We start from the raw sequence: 7,366 nt of genomic DNA on the forward strand, positions 1-7,366 counted from the left end.
ATGCAGATGTATCTTGTATGCAAGCTCATATATTTGAGACTTATTCCTCAGATTCAATATGTAGGTGATATTGAAATTCTACTTTTATTTTGGGTGAGAGACTTTCTATTCATGCGACTATACTAATTTACATTCCCACTAATAATATTTAAATATTTATTTTTATTTACATCCTTACCAGTGTGTAGGTATGTACTCATTTTGTTATTTTTTTTTTTTTAGTAATAACCATTCTAACTAGGTGAGCTAGAATTTTTTTCATTTGCATTTTCTAATGGCTAGTATGATTTAATTATTTTTTATTTACTGGCCACTTTAATGCTTTTAAAAAAGAAGTGTCTGTATAGATCATTGGCCAATTTTAAATTAGATTACTTGATTTTTTGTTGTTTTTGAGTACTTTATTTTGGATATTGAATCCTCTGGCAGAGGAACAGCTGGCAAACCTTTTCTATGTCTTTCTTTATTCTGTTCAATTTTTATTTTACTGTTCTGAAGCTTTTAATTTAATGTAATTTCCCTTGTTAAATGTTTACAGTAATTTTGGAGTCTAATCAAAAACAAACATTGTACAAATATTTTGAGGGGTTTCTCTTAGATTTTTATCTAGTAGTTTCAGAGCTTACATTAAGGTTCTTTTGTAAACTGAGTTGATTTTTTTTTGTAGATGAGAGAGATAGGAATTAACCTTTCTTCTTCTTCATGTTGACATTCAGTTTTCCCACCACCATGTGTGGAAAAATTTTGCAATATGTATTTTTGGAACCTGCGACAAGAATCAGTTGGCAAAAGATATGTAGTTTTCCTTCTGAGTATTTTACTCTGTTTTACTTATCTGCATGTCTGTATTTTTGTCTGTACTATGAGCAATGGAGCAATGTAGGGCAATGTAATATATTTTGAAATGAGAAATTGTGGTGCTTCAAATGTTACTCTTTTTCACTCAGGATTGTTTTGGCTATTTGGGGTCTTTTACTCATTAAGGGAACTTTAGGATTTTTATGCAATTTGGATTTTTCTAAAATTCAGATTGTGCTAGTTGAGTGAAGATGGGCACTGGTATTTTGTGAGCACTGCATTAGAGCTTTAGATTCTTTATAATATTATACATTTGTTAAAAGGAGCAGTGCACTTTCCAATTTTAAACTCATTAATTTCAAGAAAAACTAATCAAAACTTAATTCTTATAAATGTGTATATATATGCATAACACATATACAGGTGCTTACATTGTATAAATAATTACATATAAATATGTGTAATTATATGTGTGTCAAGTATATATGGAAATATATAGAAAATAAATATAATTCACTATGTAAAATATATATTAAATTCAAAATAATCTAGTAACTTTAAAATATAAAAATATGTTGTTCTTAAACATAAACTTATTTAGCATCATTATTTTTTATTTATTTTTATTTTATTTTTATTTATTTATTTATTTATTTTGGTCTTTTTCATTTTTATCGGTACCAGGGATTGAACTCACAACTGCCTGCTTGCAAGGCAGGTGCTTATGCCGCTGAGCTAAATCCCCAGCCCCTTATTTTTTTTATTTTAAAAGAATAAAACCAGAAAAATAAAACAGAATAAAGCCAATCAAAACAAATGAGTGTAAGTGAAACAAGACTTCAAAACAATAGGATATCAATAATGTTACTATCATGCCTCTTGTTGTCCTCAACATAATTGCAGATACTTTCAGACATGGTAAAAATCAAACAAAACAACCGAGTAGAACCAATAAAAACAAAACAATGAATGCAATAGAGGACTTCACAACAAGACAATAGCAAATCCAAAATGGCTACTATAATATATCTCGCTATCTTTGAAATAGCTGCCCATGCCATCGGATATAACAAAAGAAAAAACAAACAAACAAACAAACAAAAAAAAACAAAACAGAATAAAACCCAACCCAACAGAACATTGAAAGTGATACAGGACTTCAGAACAAGACAGTAGGGAATTAACAGTGTCTACCACTTTCAGAAGGAGATCCTCTATAGATCCACACTATACCATTATCCTTTGAATAGATGATCAGATTACCAGCCCTAGACCTGCAAAGTCAGTGAAACACTAAATACCACAAGCATCAAATTGTATTTTACCTTATAGCTATCATTAACATCACTATTTTTATGTGTAACTGTCATTGAATTCTTTTAAAATAATTCTGTAGCTATATAAGTAATGCATGCTTATTCCTCTATGTAATAATGAAATTAATTTAGGACTAAATTATTCTGAAAGAAACTACATTAGGCTAAATGTTATAGATTAAAAACAAAAGATTTTTCAAAATATATATCAGTAAGTCATGGATAAATGATTTTCTATCTTAAATACCTGATGTTACTTCAAAATTTTCACATCATCTTTATTTTCTACTGTCTTATGTAAATATTTCTAATGAATACATAAAATATTTATTTCAACTCCTGCTAAATAAAATATATAAAGGTACTTAACACTTTTTAGTGATGTAATAATTATACAGAAAATTGGATTTGCTTTCCACATTTTCATAATGTACATATGATAAGATTATCATATCTATATCCCTATTGCCTTCTGTTAATCTCCTCTCTCCTTTCTGCCAATTATTTTCCTCTTGGCTAAAAGTTTTCCTTTTAGTTTTATGTCCTCTATCATTTTTGGTTTTCAAGACTCCACATAAAAGGTAAAGTACACAAGATGTGTCTTTCTGACTCTGTTTATATTGCTTAACATGTCCTCCAATTCCATCCAATTTCTGGCAAATTGTGATTTCATTTTTTAGATTAATATTCTGTTTCTTATTTATGTGAAATTTTCTTTCATCCTTGATCAACTGATTGGCCTTTATACTGACCCTATAGTCTTTGTGAACTGCATGTCAGCAAACATTGGTATGTCATATGTTGACTTGAGTGATTTTGGATATGTTCAAAGCAATTGATCATACGGTAATATTATTTTTAGTTTTCTTTTAGAAACTTCATACCAATTTAAATAGGACTTTAAAATTGTACATTTCCACTAACAGAATATAACTCTTCCTTTCCCTCAAATCCTTTCTATTGTTTATTATTTCTCATATCGTTAAGCATTGCCATTCTATCTGGGGTCTGATGGAATCTCTATGTAGTTTGGATTTAGATTTGCTGATGGCTAATGCTATTGAATATTCTTTTGCATAATTACTCACAAATTCTAACTCTTAATTTGAGAGATTTTTGTCATATTAGTTGCTAATTTATACATTGGATTACTTGATGCTGTGGTGTTAACTTTTAGAATTTTTAAATATATTTCATATATCAATCCTGTGCCAGAAGAGTAGCAGACAAAGATTTTCTCCTTCTATGAAAGCTGAGTTTCTCTCTTACAGCTGTTTCTTCTGATGAACAGAAGCTTTGTAATTTGATGTTATTCCATTTCTCAACTATCTCTATTATTTCCTGAAAGTTTAGAATCTTACTCAGAAAATTATTGCCTGTGCCCATTCTTGAAGTATTTCTTCTATTAATTTCTGTGTTAAATTTGTCTTTGCTTCATTTTGAACATTTTTGTACCTAATGAGAATTAGGGATCAAGTTTTAGCCTCCCATATGTGGATATTCAATTTTCTGAATGACATTTGTTAAACAGGCTATCTTTGTACAACGAATTGAGACAGAAATTAATAAAGCAAGAGTTTGATTCTATTAGGTAGTAAGGATAGAGGCCCCCTAACAGAGTTGGGGAATCCAGAATGGAGCCTTCTTAGTCTCTATCCTTCAGTGTTCTTACAAAAATATCTATCAGGTCCTCTGAGACTGTCTGGAATCTCCCCATAGTATAAACAGGGTGCATGAGCCTAGCATGGGCACTGCATGAAAACTGCATAGATCAGACCCTAAGCAGTATAGATGCTTATGGGACAAAGATCATATTGTTACAGGCAGCTGAGTTTGTTAGAAATATTTTATAGGCAGTCAGATAGGGCTAGGCCCTCAAAGGAACCATCAGAGGATCAGATGTCTTGGAACCTTGGAGGAGACAGACACACCCCACTGTGGGCCAGATATTAAGACAAAAGGCAGAAAACCCTAAGTGTAAACATCACGATTGATATTCTAGATAGGTATGGATCATGTTTAGGAAGCCAGGAGCCACCATCCCAACCCCCTACAGGAAGAGTCACTGCTCCATAAGAACGCCCTCTTACTACATGACTTGCTTCCACATTTGTCCCCCAATTTGGTCAGTTTTCATTGAGCAATTAATCTTATTGAAAATACCTCTTGTCTCAACTCATGCCCATCTGCCTTGTGAGTTCTCAGTTTTTTATACCTTGAACCCATCTTATCTCATGGTTTGATTCTATAAAAGTCTCTAAAAAGGCAAAGTCTTTGGTAACCCTCTCAGGACCTCCTTCTGCCCCTGTCTCTCAGATAGAAGCTTTATTTATCTAAATAAGTATATTCTGCTCTTAACCTTCATTGTTTCTAACATTCATTCTTCCATATTACAGAACATGAACTGGTACCAGACATATAGTAGGTCAAGAATTCTATTTCCCAATGTCAGTATTATTTTCCTCATTTTTTTCCCACAGAGTTCTTATTTATCAGTTACAGAACAAGTACTGAATTTGTATGTTGCTTTCTGACTTGGTATTTTGAACATCACTTCAGAGAATTCTCTGAAGGAGAGTTTAGGGTTTCTATATATAAAGCCATATCTTCTATAAGTAGTGATATTTTCATTTCTTGCCTTTATATTTGTATCCCTTTTAGATCTGGCCAAAATTGAAGTTACCATATACTTCAAGAATATACACTTTTCATGTCTTTAATTTTAGAGAAAATACTTTTAGTTTTTCTGCATAATGTTGGATATGATTTTTATATATAGTCTTTATCTTGTTGAGGTAAAATTCCTCAATGCCTATGTTCTTTAGGAATTTTACCATGAAGAGATATTGGATTTTGTTAATTTGTTCCCTGCATTTATTGAGATGACCAGATGAATTTCATCCTCGGGTATATGAACCAACCTAGCATCACTTCAGTAAAACCATTTTGATTATTATGTGTGATGTGTTTAATGTGATGTTGATTAGTTTATGAATATTTATTGAGAATATTTTCACCTGTGTTCATTAAAGTTATTTATCTATATTTTTGGCCTGTCATCCGATTTTGGTATTCTAGTGATACCAGCTTTGTAAAATGAGTTTAGAGGCATTCCTTCTCTATGTATTTTGTAGAAGATTTTAAAGAGCATTAGACATTTAAATATCTTGTTTAATGTTGCAAAGAATCAGTCTATTCTTGGGATTTCGTTTTTTTTTTTTTTTGAGACTTCATTATTTCTTTAAGCTCATTTATTTTTATTGATCTGTTTCACTTTTTATATCCTATTGGTTCAAAGTCTGTAGGTCATATTCAACTACAAATTTCAGCATTACTTCCAAATTTTCCAATTTATTGGTATACAAACTATCAAAATAACACCTATTAGTTCTGTGGATTTTAGTGGTATCTTTTAAATATTCTCTTTTCTATTTTAATTAATTAAAGTCTTACCTGGTTTTTGGAGTTTGAAGAGTTTGTTAACCTTTTTTCTTTATAATGAAAATCTTTACTTGGTTTCATTGATGGTTTCGCTATTTTATTCTGTATTTCACTAATTTGCCTTTGATGTTTATTTTTTCCTTTATTGGACTTTAATTTGGCTTGTTATTGTATCTTGCATTTGTCCTTGCAGTTAATTAACTAAACTTTGTACAGCAACTTCTTCATTTTATGCAGATGGAGTTTTAATTCATGATATTTCATAAGGAAATTTAAAAGACATAACAATGTAATAGTACAAATGTCAGCTATAATCACCATTATTGATTATGAATTTATAGAAAGAAATAAGACTGGTATAATGTTAGTTAAGAACTCAAGGTATCCCTCAATTGTAAAGGCATAATAATTAGAGACAAATGAGTGACAAGTGAAATAGATTCAACCTATTTTAAGGATTTCAATATTACAAAAAATAAACATAGACTCAGGAGACTTGAATAGATAACAAAACAGAGTTGTCATCAGGCAAAATTCAAAAGGTTCACAGTTCTAAACTGTCACTGAATCAGTGTGGTGAGTGACCACAGTGCACTACATTAATTTTAAGCCATTTTAAAAATTCTTATGATAGTGCTCATATACTCAAAATGATTGCACATAAGTTAACAGAGGTACCTTTCAAATTTTTTTATCAAATTTTGTTATCTTAGAATATTCTTTTAGAGAAATGTAGTCCACTAAGTACTTGATAATATCTACTATTTGCTTTTCAGGTTCTCTATTTTGCAATATCAAGCATGATTTCAATTAATAAAGTTAAGCATTTACTAGAAAAACTACATATAAAAATGAGACAAAACTTCATAGTGTTAAATTTAAACATTGATAAAAGATCACATTTAAAAATCTATTCCTTCTTGCTTTTTACACAGTTGTGCCCTAACATAAGTAGAGCAAGTTCCTAAATTGCTCCCCACTGTCACTTCCTTGTAAAGGAAATCAGGACTCCTTCATTGAATGGTTAATTTCAAGCATTAAGTGGGAAATGTCACAATGTAGAAAAATGTGATAGAAAAATAAAACATCGTTGATAGATAAAATAAAACCTTGTAAGAACATAATGAAGTATTTCTTCTTTGTATTTTTATTGTAAAGCATGCGCTCACACACGCACACACAGAAACACACACACACACACACGTTGGGGGATTACACTTATTTTTAAAATTTATAAATAGTATTCAGCTACCTAAATTTTTCTGGTTGTCCATGTAAAACTATATAACTATAGCCAAGTTTCTTATCCTATTGATACTCATTTTATTCCTTTATGGAAGAATAACAGTATTAACGTGATAGATTTATTATTTTAACTTATTTAGATTTATTGTGAAAATAACTTAGGCTATGGTCTGCTTCATAGAATAGTTAGGAGCATTTACTCGTACTGTTCCCTTTAATATTTTCCCATTTTTTAACTTCTCCATCGATAGTTATCATAACTAACAGCAAAATGTCTATTTCCTGAATCTTTAAGTAAATTCTGTATGGGCAGAGTAATAGTTTTTGTTTTTATTTTATTGTTTATACTCTCAGTACATTGTAAAAATATGTTTATATGTTGCTCTGTTTTTCATGTTACACTGTTTCACAGAACTGTTTATGTCACTTGGATGATTTCTGTGAATAAATTTGCTAGTATTAACGATTTTAAAATTTTAAAGAGGAAACAAAAGAATAGGAGCATTTAGAGAGCTTCTCCAAGTTTCTATCACACATTGAACTTTGCATTCATGATCACTAAGATT

This window comes from Cavia porcellus, unplaced genomic scaffold, assembly GCF_034190915.1.
Source record: "Cavia porcellus strain 051 isolate PalLab524CR breed Dunkin Hartley unplaced genomic scaffold, mCavPor4.1 scaffold_5, whole genome shotgun sequence".
NCBI classification, from domain to species: Eukaryota; Metazoa; Chordata; class Mammalia; order Rodentia; family Caviidae; genus Cavia; species Cavia porcellus.